Source organism: Saccopteryx bilineata, chromosome 3 (genome assembly GCF_036850765.1).
Source record: "Saccopteryx bilineata isolate mSacBil1 chromosome 3, mSacBil1_pri_phased_curated, whole genome shotgun sequence".
NCBI lineage: Eukaryota > Metazoa > Chordata > Mammalia > Chiroptera > Emballonuridae > Saccopteryx > Saccopteryx bilineata.
In genome coordinates, this window is record NC_089492.1 from 295,395,132 (window position 1) to 295,412,045 (window position 16,914).

The following is a 16,914-nucleotide window of genomic DNA, read 5'->3' on the forward strand; positions in this document are numbered from 1 at the left end:
ACAGCAACAGGGAGTGACCACACATGACTCAGAGGATGAAGCTGTTCGTTATGAGAAATTAACTTCAAAATGCATGTTGCGCCCTGGCCAGTTGGCTCAGTGGTAGAGCATCGGCTCAGCATGTGGAAGTCCTGGGTTCGACTTCCGGTCATGGCACACAGGAGACACACCCATCTGCTTCTCCACCCTTTCCTGTCCCTTCCTCTCTGTCTCTCTCTTCCACTTCCACAGCCAAGGCTCCATTGGAGCAAAGTTGGCCCGGGTGCTGAGGATGGCTCCATAGCCTCCACCTCAGGCACTAGAATGGCTCAGGTGGCAACAGAACAATGCCGCAGAGTATCGCCCCTTGGTGGGCATGCCGGGTGGATCCCGGTAGGGTGCATGTGGGAGTCTGTCTCTTTGCCTCCCCGCCTCTCACTTCAGAAAAATACAAAAATATGCATGTTGGAGAAAATCACTTTATGGTCTAGACTAGAGTCATGTTTTCAACCGCCAGCCCATGAACTGGTGCACTCAGAAATTTTGTGCTGCGAAAGAGTTCACCACCCTGACGCTGTATGACGAATACAGACACAATGGCTTTAGTCACTTATGTCAGGGCGATTTCTGCCTTGGCGGTCCCAGAAAGAATTCTCCTGTTTTCACCAGTTGGCATGTGTGAAAAGGTCAAAAAACATCGGGAGCAGGGACGTCTCATCGCAGAAGGCTAACATTACCACTCCACGGCCAGGTTGCCATAAAGCCAATTGAGCAGTCACTCAAGTTGGAAAGGATCCCTCCTCGTAAAACGGGGTGCACAAGCAGAAACGGAGCGACATCAGGAGATCAGCTCCGGGGCGCAGCACAGGGTCCCCCCTGCCACCTCAGGCCTCAACCGGGTGTGCGTCTCCACAGCGACAAAGCAGCAGCTGTCATTGTCTCTCGAGGAGGGGGGGCTTTCTTCCCAGGCGGGCAGAGCCCCTCGAGGTGCTGCACGAACAGGGGGGAGGTCATGCGCATGCTGAGAAACAGGAGAGGGGGGCCTTCTCATGCTCCTACCCTCAGCGGCCAGGGGAGGGACCCACGGGCCCTGGGCCCCGGTTGAGTTTCTGTTGCGCAGGAAGTATCCGTGAAGAGAGAGCAAATGGTCCGAGTCTTACACGATGGAACGTTCCTGAAGGAAGAGGAACGGTCGCTTACCTTGGCCCTGGACTTCTCTCCCTTGGCAGGCATCCCTTCCTCAGGGCTGAGAGGCTGCATGTGGGGAGCGCAGTGCGCTAGGAAGGGGATGTTGTGGGGGGAAAGAAGTCAGGAGGCTGACTGGCATTCTGGGGGTGGGATCCTGGAGTCTTTAGGGTAAGAAACCCAGAACCCCAACCCCTGGACATACACATGCTTGCATACATGCAGACACACAGAGGGGGGTCAGAATATCATCTGGAACATTCCTGCTCCTTTTCCTGGGCAGGGAGGGGCCACACAGCCAATGCTACCTGCTGCTACGATCACAGAAGGCCCTGGATCAGAAGGCAAATGCCCGGACGACTGGGTGCCGGGCGCTGTCCTGGGTGCTGGGGGACAGTAGTGGGTTAGAGCGGGTAAGTCCAGCTCCCGGTGCACCGCACTCCAGCAGGGGGGACAAGCTTACACGGAACAGTGTTAACTGAGATCATTGATACAAAGATAAAAAGGCCTGACCAGGCAGTGGCGCAGTGGATGGAGCACCGGACTGGGATGCGGAGGACCCAGTTTCGAGATCCTGGAGTCGCCTGCTTGAGCACGGGATCGTCGGCTTGGGCACAGGGTCGTCGGCTTGAGCGTGGGATCGTAGACATGATCCCATGGTCGCTGGCTTGAGCCCAAAGATCGCTGGCTTGAAGTAGAAGCCAAAACTGTAACGTTTCACATACATTTAGTTAAATAAAATGTATTATCAAAATTAACTTTAATGATTACTTTAGTTTTTTCTTTAACTTACTTCTTTTTGCGAGAGAGAGAGCAGGAAGGGAGAGAGAAGAGCAGCATTAACTAGTAGTTGTGTCACTTTATTTTTTTTGTATTTTTTCGAAGTTAGAAACCAGGAGGCAGACAGACAGACTCCCGCATGTGCCTGGCCAGGATCCACACAGCATGCTCACCAGGGGGTGATGCTCTGCCCATCTGGGGTGTTGCTCCTTTGCATGGGAGCCATTCTAGCACCTGAAGCGAAGGCCATGGAGCCATCCTCAGTGCTGGGGCCAACTTTGCTCCAGTGGAACCTTGGCTGAGGGAGGGAAAGAGAGAGACAGAGAGAGAGAAAGGAGAGAGGGAAGGGTGGAGAAGCAGATGGTCACTTCTCCTGTGTGCCCTGGCCAGGAATCGAACCTGGGACATCCACACGCCGGGCCGACACTCTACTGCTGAGCCATCTAGCCAGGGCCATCCCTTTCCTTTTTTGAGTCAGTATAAACCAAGTCCCCCAAAGCAGAGGCAGATTGGGAGCAAGCACTCAAAGGCTTTGGTTGAGTGCTCATTCGGTGTTGGCTTGAGAGAAAGCGGCACTGCCTCAAAGGAGGGCGATTCAGCCACTGCTCCACGTCTGAAGGTGCTCAGACTCCTTGACCCAGCAACCCGGTTTCTGGGATTTGTCTTCGGATGCCCTCGCACTGTGTAACATGACAGACCAGCACGGTTTGTAGGAAGAGGCGGGATGAGCCCGCCATGAGGAGAAGGTGCCCGGAGCTCGGCTGTCTGGGTTCACACTCCACCACCTCCTCTGGGTGACCTCACGCTCTCTGTGTCCTCTGAGCCTCAACTTCCTTAACTGTAACATGGATCCAATGACAACAACTCCGCAGGACTATTGTGACCGAATGAGCGGAAACCTGTAACACACAGCTGTGTCATTGCTGTACGATCGACAGTCATGAAGAGACTCAGGATGAGGGGTCCTGACACTGGAAAGCCAGCTGTTTAATGCACGGGCAGTCTCTCTCTCTCTCTCTCTCTCTCTCTCCTTTTCCCTGCTTCCTTTCCATCAGAGCCTATCAGATATTCAAAGACCACCCCTTCTCTGAACCTGCCAGCCCCAGAGGCCAGTGACATCCAAAGACACTCTCTCTAAAGACCCAAGTCCAGCTACAACAGAAAACACGCCTGTACACCATGAATGCAGACCTTGCCATTTCTCTTCTTTGCATGGGAAGAGACTTCCTCACTTGCAGGACGGGGCTGCAAATGTCCCCATATCAGGGAAGCACGGCTGTCAGGAATGCCTTCGCTGAGACGTTGAAAGCTCTGGTCACACATCTTCTCCCTGCATCACCATAGTAATTTCTTTTCCTCCTAAAAGCTTTAGAGGAGCCTGCGAGCTCTCAGAGCTGTAGCTCTGAGCCCCACTTGTACATGAGAATCTCTAGGGAGCTTTTTTTTTTTTTTGACAGAGACAGTGAGAGAGACAAAGAGAGGGACAGATAGGGACAGACAGACAGGAAGGGAGAGAGAAGAGAGGCATCAATTCTTCATTGAGGCTCCTTAGTTGTTCACTGATTGCTTTCTCCTACTTGACTAGGGGGCTACAGCAGAGCGAGTGACCCCTTGCTCAAGCCAGCAACCTTAGGCTTCAAGCCAGCAATCCTATGCTCAAGCTGGTGAGCCCACACTCAAGCCAGATGAGCCCACACTCAAGCCAGATGAGCCCACCGCGCTCAAGCTGGCGACCTCAGGGTTTCAAACCTGGGTCCTGGGTCCCAGTTCAATGTTCTATCCACTGCACCACATCGCCTGGTCAGGCTCTTGAGAGTTTTTTAATAAATAGTGATGGGGTGGTGCCCCATACCAGACCAATTAAATCAGAATCTCCTGACCTGAGTTAGGAAGTGGCAGGGCCCAAGGGAGAGGGGTGTCCCCATAACACAGGCTGGAGATGGATCTCTAGACCAATTTTATCCTCTTTGCTATGGATTCTTTGGGTCAAATTGTGCCCCATACCAGACCAATTAAATCAGAATCTCTGGGTACTGAATCTGAGACTCTCTTTTTTTTAAGCTTCCCAAGGTGAAGCTTCTCTAAAGCCCCCAGTCTTTGAGCCTCAAGGGAGGGGCCAGAGACCTGACCCCTTCTTGTTGAAGCCTGTACTTCAACGCTGGAAGAGAAAAGACTGATAAACTCGAGGGATTACATACATAGTCATTGATGGCGGTCACTCCTGGCTTTGAGGTTTACTGAGATGCCCATGGGAAGCCTGCATGTTAAATCTGAAAACAACACCTGTTGTCATTCTACCCTCCCTTCACCTAATTTTACATTTCAAAGCACTCATATCTACTTGTTTAAATCTAATTGTGGTCTCCCTACTGAATGCAAGCTCCAGACAAGCCGGAACCTTGTCTGTCTTGTCAGCTGACCAGCACATGTACCTGGCCCATTGCAGGCACATGACCAACGAATGTGTTGGGTGCAGCTTAGCGCCTACCCGGGCCGCAGGCCACAGACACCCTGTCTTCTCATCTTGGGACATCATCCCTTTATCGCCTCTCTCCGCCCGCCTGCCCCTTCACTCTCTTCCTTTTCCTTCACATCTTGGGACCTCCCATGATGTGCCCTAATCAGGGTCCCATCCACCAGTGATTCTTCACTGGGATGATCTGGCCATCTGGAGGACATCTGGCAGTGTCTGAGCATTTCTGGTTTCGCAATTGTGGCAGGGCGTGTGGTCCTGGTGTCTAGTAGGGTAGAGGCCAGGGATGATGACACATATTTTACAATACAGAAGGCCCTCACCCCCAATTATTTGACCCAAAGTATCCATAGCGAAGAGGATAAAATTGGTCTAGAGATCCATCTCCAGCCTGTGTTATGGGGACACCCCTCTCCCCTGGGCCCTGCTGCCGGGGTCCAGCCCCGGGGGGAATCCAGGGGTCCCACAGGAAGAGACGGCATCGGCGAAATCGAGTGAGAGAGCTGAATTCTTTTCTTTCTCTTTATTCTCTAGTTAGCATTTACTGCCAGGCATTTCTGCCAAATGCTAGTATAGCTTCTTTTTTATACACACACACTAAGTTACAATTACATGGTATTAATCATTGCTTTTGTTTCACTAGGTTTACATATTTCCAGATAACAGTTAACTTATATCTATAAACTACAAATCAGGTGGCAAATCATTCAAAGTACAACTATAAAATAACTTGAATAGTGATAACAACATCGGTAAAAGCTTTTAAAGGATTAGTACTAACTAATAACTCAACTTTACTGTTGTTGTGAGTCAAGGGGCAGAGAGAGATTAGCAGACAAAATCATTAAGGACTAGCAAAGGACCACCGCTTGCTCAGGCAAATGGCCTTGAGTTTATGCAGTGTCCTAATTTTTCTCACAAGATTTCAAAAGGCTTGCCCATTAAGAAATTGACATAACATTAAGAGTAACTTTTACTTAAAGATATATAGAGTGCACTTGCAAGATAGCTTAGTAGCAACATAATTTCAGAAGACATTAATTGCTATTGCTTCTATGGATCCCCCCACATTCCTCTCATTATCTGAAGGAAAAATCTTGGAAAGTACATAAATCTCATGAGAATGTCTCACTGAGAAAACCTAGCAACTGCCTTCAGTCATAAAACAAGTCTTTTAGCAAAACATTCTTTTCTTGCTGACTGCGTTCCCATCCCAGGCCACGCAATGGGCCATTCCATTACACCTTACCTAAGATTCTATTGTCTAGTCAAATTTTATTTATTTACTATATTCACACACTAGTTAAGTTCTAACTATATTCTTCTCAGAGTGTTCCACCATCTGCAGGTCAGGTATGCAAGAAGAAAGGAAAGTTTCTCTACTCTATCACATGAAAAGGCTAGGGAGGAAAAATGATGAATTAAGTGAAGGCCAAAAGGTGCTCTGTGCACAGCCACTGCCTCCTACCCATTCACAAGTCACAATCTATTCTTTCTAACATGATTAATAAGAAGAAATTCTCCTACAAACTTAACCCTTTACGAGGGATATCATAGCCAGCCTCTTATGTTTACGAGCCCAGTTCAAGGGGCTTACAGGCTTTTCTGTGGAACTCACACCCTCTACCTCATTTCCAAAGAAATTACTACGAATCTACAGGGAAAGCACGGTACTATTATCCCTGTGCCATAAATAATAGCACACACCTAGAAAAGGGGGGATATAAGGCCAGATTAATTCAAAAGATCAAAAGGGGAAGTATCATTGTGCCTTTCCTTTGCAGTGACTTTGTCAACCCGCAGCCATTGGTCTTCACTGTGGTGACTTTGTCAACCAGCAGCCGTTGGTCTTTTCTGCTGTGACTTTGTCAATCAGCAGTTTTTGATCTTCTTCTGCTGTGACCTTGTCAGCCAGCAGTTGTGGGTCTTCTCTGCTGTGACCTTGTCAGCCAGCAGTCGTTGATCAGCTCCCAACACCCTGCCACTTCCTAACTCAGGTCATCCCCCCCACACCACCCCACCACAAGCTCCCTAGGTACATCTGCATCCAAGAAGACCCTCTCTCCCATCCTGGTTTCCCCTTCCCCACCCTGCTCCTGCAGTCCCAACATCACAACTAGAACAATACATATTTCTTAACATAAATCACAGTATCACAGGATGTGTGTGTGGGAGGGACCCAGGGCTGTGGTGGCACTTAATTTTGCCCTATGAGTAAGTGAGTTTCTGGAACTAGGTATTAAGTTCCAGAATGGGAGAAACTAGTTTGGTTTCACAATTCAGTGACTGGTGGCATTAAAAATAGCAGCTAACATGCATTATTATTAAGACTTCTGTTATTTTTATTTATTTTGTGGCAGAGACAGAGAGAGGGACAAATAGGGACAGACAGGAAGGAAGAGAGATGAGAAGCATTAATTCTTTGTTGTGGCTCCGTTGTTTATTGACTGCTTTTTCATATGTGCCTTGATGGGGGGTGGGCTACAGCAGAGTGTGTGACCCCTTGTTCAAGCCAGCGACCTTTGGGCTCAAGCCAGCGATCATGGAGTCATGTCTATGATCCCAAGCTCAAGCCAGGGACCCCGTGTTCAAGTTGTTGAGCCCTTGCTCAAGCCGGTGACCTCAGGAGTTTCGAACCTGGGTCCTCCGCATCTCAGTCTGATGCTCTATCCACTGTGCCACCACCTGGTCAGGCAGGACTTCTGTTATTACCATCACCATTACTAGTAGTAGCAGCTAGCACCCACTGATCGCTGTTCCTGGCCCAAAGTGGTTTGCCATTTAAGGTTTTATTTAATGCTTTTAACTTGTAGTTCTTTTCTACTAAAATCTCCAGTTTCTAGTTGGTTAAGTAATTCACTCAAGGTCACACAGCTAGAAAAAGAGCTGATTTTTCAGGTCTTGCTGACTTCAACGCCCCTGCACTTTCTAGCCCTTCAGGGCAGATTTCTTGGAACAAGCTGCTTCTTGGGATGGGAGAATCTTCTGAGTACCTGGTGGTGCTGGAACAAGAGGGATGGCCAACAGATGTTTTCCTTAAACCACTTCCTAGGAGTATCATTCTTCCTGCTATTTAGGGGGACTTGGGTGGCTTAGAGTGGGCAGCTGTGGTCTGAGGAAAAAGCTTTATGCCTCCAGAGATCCCATGGCTACAGAGACCAGAGTGTTAGGGCTCAGACGCCCTGAATCCTGATCAAGGCCCTGTTCTGCCCATTCTCTGAACAAGGGCATCTTCCTCCAAGAACCCTGTGAACTCGTCAGAGGCAGTGAGTCTGCCCCAGAACCAGGCCCCGTCTTTGGTTTGGGCATTGTTTTGCTCCTTGGCTTTATGGTGTCTGCTGACATTTTTTGGCTAACACTTGCTGTCTGGGAAGGTGACTTCCCTAAGGGATTCATGGCAAAGGGGGCACCCACAGTCCCAGGGTTGCTAAATGAACTTGGGAATACATGTATGAATGAATGCATACTGTTAGTGTTAGCACAGAAAAAAGTACGGAGCTTCAAAGATGTGACACTATTTCTTAGCAAGTGGAATTTTGAGAGCCAAGGTTTATTTTTTAAAGTACCTTATGTATTGATTTTTAGAGAGAGGATAGAGAGAGAGAGAAAGAAAGGGGAGTGGGGAGAGTGAGAAGCATCAGCTCATAGTAGTTGCTTCTCATATGTGCCTTGACTGGCCAAACCCAGGATTTTGAAACAGTGACCTCAGCATTCCAGGCCGATGCTCTAGCCACTGCACCACCACGAGTCAGGCTTAAGAGCCAGGATTTAAACTGGAAATGTCTAATACAAAAATCACAATGACAGTCTAGAGCTTGATCTTCAGCCATTTTTGCTTCTTATTTCATTTATCCAGTATTTTCTTTCATTTCCATTCTGTGCCAAGAAGTTCACATTGGGGTAAAATGGTAAGCGTGCCAAAAAATGAAGATGGTCTCCAGAGCTGTGGAGCTCACAGTCAAATAAATAACCCAGCAAACAAGCAGACAATTAGAAATACTATACAACATTCATTAACATATATATATATATATGACATTCATGTAACATGACATATTCATATAACATTACAACATATATTATTATATTCATGTAACAATACACACTGTATTATAAGAATATTTTTTGGCCTGACCTGTGGCGGCTCAGTGGATAAAGTGTTGACTTGGAATGTTGAGGTTGCTGCTTCAAAACCCTAGATTGGCCTGACTTGTGGTGGCGCAGTGGATAAAGCATTGACCTGGAAATGCTGAGGTCGCTGGTTCGAAAGCCTGGGCTTGCTTGGTCAAGGCACATATGGGAGTTGATGCTTCATTCTAGCTCCTCCCCCTTCTCTCTCTCTCTCTCCTCTCTCTCCCTATCTGTCTCTCCTCTCTAAAAATGAATAAGTAAAATTAAAAAAACAAAAACAAAAAAAACAAACCCTAAATTGCCTGGTCAAGGCACATATGGAAGTTGATGCTTCCTGCTCCTCCACCCTTTCTCTCTCTCTCTCTCTCTCTCTCTCTCTCCTCTCTAAAATGAATAAATAATATTTTATGCTGAGGGCAGGTGGGTGGGAGGCAGGTAGAAGAGAGCAAAGGGGGGAATAAATGGGAGGGACAGAGACTTGACTCAGGGGGAGTGAACACACTATAATGTACAGATGTGTTGTGTAATTTTGCACCCTAAACCCTGTATAATCTTGTTAGTTAGTGTCACCCCAATAAATTCAATAAAAAGGGGTAAAAGAAGGAAAAATATTTACATCATCCATCCACTGCCACATCACGGAAGGTTTGTGTCATCTATGTAATGTGTTTTATGTGATAACCTTTCAACTCAAGAGTACAGACTTAACATTTATATCCCTGGCCCTGACCGGTTGGCTCAGTGGTAGAGCATTGGCCTGGCATGCAGGAGTCCTGAGTTCGATTCCCAGCCAGGGCACACAGGAGAAGCGCCCATCTGCTTCTCCACTTCTCCCCCTCTCCTTCCTCTCTGTCTCTTTCTTCCCCTCCCGCAGCCAAGGCTCCATTGGAGCAAAGTGGGCCTGGGCGCTGAGGATGGCTCTATGACCTCTGCTTCAGGCACTAGAATGGCTCTGGTTGCAACAGAGCAATGCCCCAGATGGGCAGAGCATCGCCCTCTAGTGGGCATGCTGGGTGGATCCCGGTCGGGCGCATGCGGGAATCTGTCTGACTGACTCCCTGTTTCCAACTTCAGAAAAACAAGCAAACAAACAAAAAAACCATTTATATCCCTAAGGATATTCAGTTAGAAAACCTTCCTTTAGAGCTCCTGAAATTATGCATCAGAGGTTTGTGGAGCTGTTGATGGGGACAGGACCGCCTCACCCAGAGGTCACGATGAGAGGAGCCGAGTTGGGTTGCCAATATGAACATCCCTATTTCCTCTGAATTGTAGGCTGTTTGGACAATCGAGGTGCAACTCAATGTTGGGCGCTTGACACTACGAGGCAGGAGAGGTCTGTCTATGCAGCTCACGAAAACTCGGGGAGCAACACGGAGCCAACTTGCACCCTAACACAACATCCTTAAAAAAAAAAAAGCTTTCTTGAGATGATAGACCATATAATTCAATCATGGAAAGCATCCAAGTCCCTGGTTTTTAGTGTATCCATAGATATGGGCAACCATCACCACTGTTGATTTTAGAACACTTTTATCACCTCCAAGAGAAATCTCATCTTGAGCTATCTCCACTGTTCCCCAATTCTAAGATACCAACTTTCTGTGTCTATGGCTTTAGCTAAGATGACCAATCATCCTTCTTTAGGGAAGACAGTCCTTCTTTTGTAAGTTCTGTCCTCCCTTGAAAAGCATCCTCCTACCTGTCCCCCTTTTTGATATTGGAAGACTAATCTGTAAATGTCCATATTCAATCAACACAGTCGATTCATTGTGTGTGATGTGACATCTTTGTATCTAAATAAGTACTTTTTTTCTTACAGTTATTAAAAATTAATAGGCACATAAGCATAATGACAATATAAAATATTACAAATGTTTTTATTATGCATTGATCATATTATAGCGTCTTATTGTCCCAATGAATAAAATGTTTCTTTTCTTTATGATATTGTTTTCTTCCAATTTCTTTTTGTCTTCCTTTTCATTGTAAAAAGTTGGTCACCTTAGATTTACCCATTCTGGAGACTGAATATAGGTGACATTCTGTGCTATGTGACCTTTTATGCCCTTTCTCTCCTGTTAATCATTAAAAAAAATTTTTTTTATAGTGTTTTGACATGTTGGGAAAACGAGCTAGCAGGAGAGCGACTTGCTCCTTCCAGGGCGAGCAAATCACCGGAGATAGTTAAATAGCTCGCCTGAGAACACGCCTTCCGTCTACACACTGACAAATCCAGACCCATATTCCCACCCACTCCTTTATCTAACTCGCACCCACTCAGCCGATACATTCTTGTCCTAACTCAATTCCAGGGCCAGGTACCAGACAGCAAGGGGACATCCCCACGGCCCAGAGTCTGCCAACAGTATTCAGACTAGCGAATCCTAAGCTGTTTCCCCTTTCCCTGGGAAAACACAATAAAGTCACTGAACACCACATCTCCCTCACTCCTTTCCGCCTCCTGACCAAACCTGGTGTTTGTGCGTGCGGTCCTGCATGGAGCGGTGGGTTCCCTTGTTTTAGAAGATGTAAGTTGCAAAATCTTGTATCAAGAGATGTCTCTTTGTCAACTTCTGGTACCTAATCAAACTGAACCCTCGGTAGATTGTTAAAAAAAAGTGCTCCGGGTATGGAACCCCTGCCCCCCAATGTTGTCAGTGGCACCGCACCAAAGAACTTTCGTCACCTGAGTCAGGGGTGAGTTGGGGTGACTACACCCAAATCTCCACCCCACCTGCCCAGAACTCGACCCCAGCAACAGACAGCTAAGGGCAGGATGAAAAATGCTGACCTCCTGCTTCTCTTAGAAGCCCTCTGACTGGGACTTGGGGGGGGGGGGGAGAAAGCCACATTTTAGCAGGTTTTCTTGAATCAGTGATTATTTGCTGTATGCTCTCAGAGCTATTTCTAGACATGTGGAATTGATGCTTTCTTTAAAAAAAAAAAAAAGAATCTTCGCTCTCTTCCTGAGCGCAGGTCCTCTGCAGAGCTGTCACGCGGGAGGTGGACCTCCCCCCTGTGCGTCTTACCATCGTTACGTTAATTCACCGTGAGGCCCATGTCCAGCCATACAGTTGACCTATTCATTCCTCATCGTTTTTTACTGAGAAGTTTTCAGTTAATTCTTCATTTGTGTGTGTGTGTGTGTGTGAGAAAGACAGAGAGAGGAACAGATAGGGACAGACAGTCAGGAAGGAAGGGAGATGAGAAGCATCAATTCTTCATTACAGCACCTTAGCTGTAAAATGGGTGGCCTAAAACCAACAGAAAAGGCCTGACCTGTGGTGGTGGAAAGCACTCGGGGTGATGGAGACAACCAGTTTATTATACTAGCGGCACCAGACGGGTTAACACTCAAAGATCTGGACCCCGAACTTACAGAGTTGGGGGTTGGAAAATAATGCTGTTGTCAGGCAATCGCCCCTCGATACAACAAGCTGGATTTAGCACCATGGTCTTCCTCTGAGTAGCACAACGTGGCTCATACTGTCCACACAGCATCTAGGTGACACACATGGTCACTCACAGTCCATTTGGGCCCCATGCACAGTGAGCTCATGGTAGCCATGACACAACCCCCTTAAATGGGCACATAATAACTAAGTGGTTATTCCCCAGATGTCTATCAAACCTTTACTCTCTGTTTTCAAATGTTAAATATTTGTACACTGAACAGTAATACCTATCTTTAAACCTTAAAGACATTTTAGAAGAAAACATCTTCAAATTTCTGGCACTTAACAGTAAAAGCCTGAATAAAAGATTAAGTTCCTCTGACACACACAGACTTACATAAAGCTGTCATTTACATAAATTATGCTGGGGTCACTTGGACTTGTGTCAGCTACACTGAGCCCACAAACCTCAGAATCTAGCTGCTGCCAAATTTTGTGGAAAAAGAAAAATGGCAAGTAAGTGAGTAGTAGCAGTGCCTTCACAGTAGAAGAAAGTTAAAGATTCTAACGTCATTAATCATGCACATTTAGGAAAACTGTCTGGGTCATGGGTTAACATGGCTTATACAGTGTTTGCAAGTCAGGTGTTATAGAAATTGAAACTATTTCTATTGGAATCACAGTTTGGCAGGAGGTCTGTCTGTCCATACCATTGCAAAAGACTGGTCTACAACTGAGCCAATCACCACCTTTGTGACCTTGGAAAACGTTGCCAGAGAGTATGGGTAAGTAAGTTGACCTGAATAATAAATAAATCCATGTTTCTTTGAACCTCTGCTTGCTTATTGACCTTTGGATACCTTTAAAAATCCACAGGCCTCAAAAAGTATTCAGAGTTAGCTAATATTTGTTGCAACAAACTGTCATTGATGGTGAGGCCATACCTTGCACCCTCCCTCGCACAGGGATGATTCCACAGAGACTTCTCAGGGAAGTGCACTGTCCTATCCCAGCCCCCGTGTTCTGTGCTCCCGGATCTGGTGTCCACAGCACACTTCCGTCAGCACCAAGAGGCTGAGCCACCTGTTTCGAAGTTTGCTGTGGCTGGAAACACTAGGTCAGCCTTGGTAGGTGATCTTTTACATGGGTGCTGGTGTGTTTTATGGTTTGAAGGAATTCCTACTCTATTATCATATGTGATGTTGAAAACCTAGACTTTTGGCCCTGGCCAGTTGGCTCAGTGGTAGAGCATGGGCCTGGCATGTGGATGTCCTGGGTTTGATTCCCTGTCCGGATACACAGGAGAAGCAACCATCTACTTCTCCACCCCTCCCCCGCTCACTTCTCTCTCTCTCTCTCTTTTCCCTTCTTCTCCTGCAGCCATGGCTTGATTGGAACAAGTTGGCCCCGGTACTGAGAATGGCTCCATGGCCTCTGTCTCAGGTGCTAAGAAGAGCTCTGTTGCTGAGCAATGAGCAACACTCTCCTTGTGGGCTTGCTGGGTGGATCCCAGTCCAGGTGCATGCAGGAGTCTGTCTCTGCCTCCCTCCTTTCACTAAATAAAAATAAAGGAAGGAAGAAAGAAAGAGAAAGAAAGAAATAAGGAAGAATGAAAGAAAAAGAAAGTGGAAAAAAAGAAAGAGAAAGAAGTAAAAATGAAGGAAAGAAAGAAAAAAAAATAGAAAGGAAAGGAAAGAGAGAAAGAAAGAAAGAAATAGAGAAAGAAAAGGAAGGAAATAAATAAATTAATTAAGAACGAACAGAGGGAGGGAGGGAGGGAGGGAGGAAAGGAAGGAAAGGAAGGAAGGAAGGAAGGAAGGAAGGAAGGAAGGAAGGAAGGAAGGAAGGAAGGAAGGAAGGAAAGAAAGAAAACCTACTTTTACAGGAGGAATTAGTGGTCAGGGATGAAAATGTCATTACATCCTCTTACCCAAAGTCACATAAGGAAGGAGCATCAGGAATTGAGAAAGGCTGTAAATGAGTGACATCTCATTACCTTGTCACAGGCTGGGTTTGGTGGCTAGCATGGCATCCTCATGGAGCTTCCAGTCTGAGGGAGGAGACCAACAGAAGATTATAACTCAAAAGGACATGAGTAGGGGAGTATTGGAGAGGTCAGAGGGCTTTATAGGACAGAACCCTAATGCAGATATTGGTGGTCCTGGGGGGCTGGTTAGAGGGGACAGATGCAGAAGAACTTCTAGAAGGAGAGAAGCCTCTGTCCTACAGTACAGCAATGAATGAGGGATTGTTAGATAGACCAGGAAAGGACGGTGGCTTCCATGTGGAAAGGTCCAGAGCTGAAAGATACTGTGACTTGTTAAGGGCTAATGGCTTGCTGCCTGACCTCAACCCAATCTCTTCCCAGTACTGTCACCAGGGCAAAGGAATTCAGAGAACAGCAGCACAGCCTGTAGAATTCCCAGTGGTCCCTGTGAAGAAAGCAGAGGTTTTTTAAACAATGTCCCGGGACCAGGGGGCAATGCAAGCCACAGACATGTGTCACCTGCACCCTTGTGGTCAACTGACTGAAGCCGCCCTACCAGGTCTGACACACCCACGTCTGGCAAACAGTTGCTCCATTCATGCTGATGTCCCTCAATTTCCAGAGGGGACATCTGGTCAACCCTCTGTAATTCCTCATTCAGGCAGATGGTGTTTCTACCTCTCACAATCCAGACACTGGAGTCTATCTCACTTTCTGCTCTAGAGATGAAGTTCCCAGGACTCAGGACAGACACAGAATCCTCAGCCGCCAAGAGGTCCACATCCTGAGCCTTCTTTGTGACAAATGCTGTGGTGTTCTTGCACCCTATGGACTCAGGAAGGGTTTTGCTGGCTGACCCATGCAAGGCTGAAGAAGACAGAGCTCAGGGTCCGCCTCCCTCAATCCATGACTCTCCTCTGGCCTGGTCAAGCCATCCTAACTGAAGAGAGACAGGGACAGAGTCTCTCTGCCCACCCTGCGAACACCTGGTCAATGTGGACCGCTGCGCGAGGAGGGAACTGGGGGCAGGTCACTCACTTTTATCTGGTTTAGCGATTCTGGTCTCATCCCTCTCTCTCTCTAACTGATTTCCCCACTTGAAAAAATTGATCGATAGATGGATTGATTTTAGAGAGAAAGGAAGTGGGGGAGAGAGAAAGCAACATTGATGTGTTGTTCCACTTCTTTACGCATTCATTGGTTGGTCCTTGTATGCGCCCTGATGGATTGAACCCACAACTTTGACCTAGAGAAATGACAGTCTAACCAGTTGCGTTACCCAGTCAGGTGACTGATTTCCCCTTTGATCTCAGTGAAGCAATGACTAACTGTGTTTCCCGGAGGGTATCTTTTCGGGAGATGGTGTGGGCTCAGGGCACCGTGGGTGTTGTGCTGTCCCAACTGGGGTCTGTGATGCCGTCAAAGTGGCCTCTCACGTGGTTTTTCTCCTTTACTGTGTATGTCCAAGGAGGGTCATGCTTCAGCCTCAGCCCCAGTTCTGACATCTCCAGAGAGGCACCATGTCCATGGACATCGGCTGGTGACTCTTTCTGTCAGTCAGACTGAAGGCAGGGACCCTGTTTTCCACCGTCTTGCAGCTGTCATTCCACACTTCTCATTTTTGGAAATGGATTTGCCTGGTTTCTTTTGTTGTCTACACGTGTTCTCTCATGGCTAACTGAGCTTAAATCAGTAATTTTGGATTCATATTTTACATTACATACACTTGAAAACCTATACAATCTTATTAACCATGGTCACCCCAATAAGCTGAATAAAAAGTATACATAAGTAGAAACATCCATTCGAAAACAACAAACAGACAAAACAGACAGTGATTTTTGAACACTCTTGTCAGGACATTCTTACATCACTATTTCTTTTCAGAGAATACCTGAACTTAACATTGTTCATTCGGTGGCCCCGTGTCTCCCTGACCCATCCTGACCCTTGTAGCCTGGGGTGGACATCTGTACATGTGGACAAGCTGGAACCCCCTCTTGCTGGTCAGACTCCAGCATGGGAAGGTCTCACCATCCAGCCTGGCTGGAGATTCTGGGAGTCTCTCAAACCTTTTATGGGGAGTGACCCACTCCATTCCCTCCATTCCCTCCAGCAGGGCAGGTTTTAGGATGGTGTTTTCTCTCAGTCCCACAGAGCTCTGTCACATGCTGAGAGTTGTCTACGTTTTGTCCCTAGGCCAGTGCCCCAAGATGGTTGGACAAGGGCAGCCACGTCCCTTCCCTTCTCCCCCCCCCCCCCGAAGGAACAGCTTCAAGGATGTTTGCAGCTCTTAGATACAGACCTTGACATGGGACACATTGTAAATGATTTAACAGATGAGAGATGCCCTACACCAGTGGTTCTCAACCTTTCTAATGCCGTGACCCCGCAATACAGTTCCTCATGTTGTGGTGACCCCAAACCAAAAAATAATTTTGGTGGCTACTTCATAACTGTAATTTTGCTACAGTTATGATTCAGAATGTAAATACCTGATATGCATTATGTATTTTCCAATGGCTTTAGGTGACCTGCTGGGGTCGCGACCCACAGGTTGAGAACCGCTGCCCTACACAATCGGGGTGACAGCAGTGTGACCCTGAAAAAAGAAGAGAAGAAGAGAAGTGTGCCCTGAAGAAGGAAGCAAGGATGCCAACAGGGACATGGTTGGGCCCGGAGGTGAGTTTAGTTCCAGTGCCCTGGCAGGCGAGCGGGAGAACAAACCACCCCACAGGTACTGTCCCTCTGGAAGTCATGGCGTTGGTCTTCATTACTTTCCACTGATGTCATTCCCTGGGAGGGGCTTCCAGCAGCAAGCTACGCTCTTAGGAAGGATGCCTCCTGGGTTTTGCTCAGGGGAGCTTTGCAGAAATGGGGGTACCTGCCACCTCTCGACAGCCTCACTCACAGCAGGTGGGGCATAGGCACCAAAAGCCTCCACCCCAGAAACACACACACCAACTTCTAGGTTCTCATTC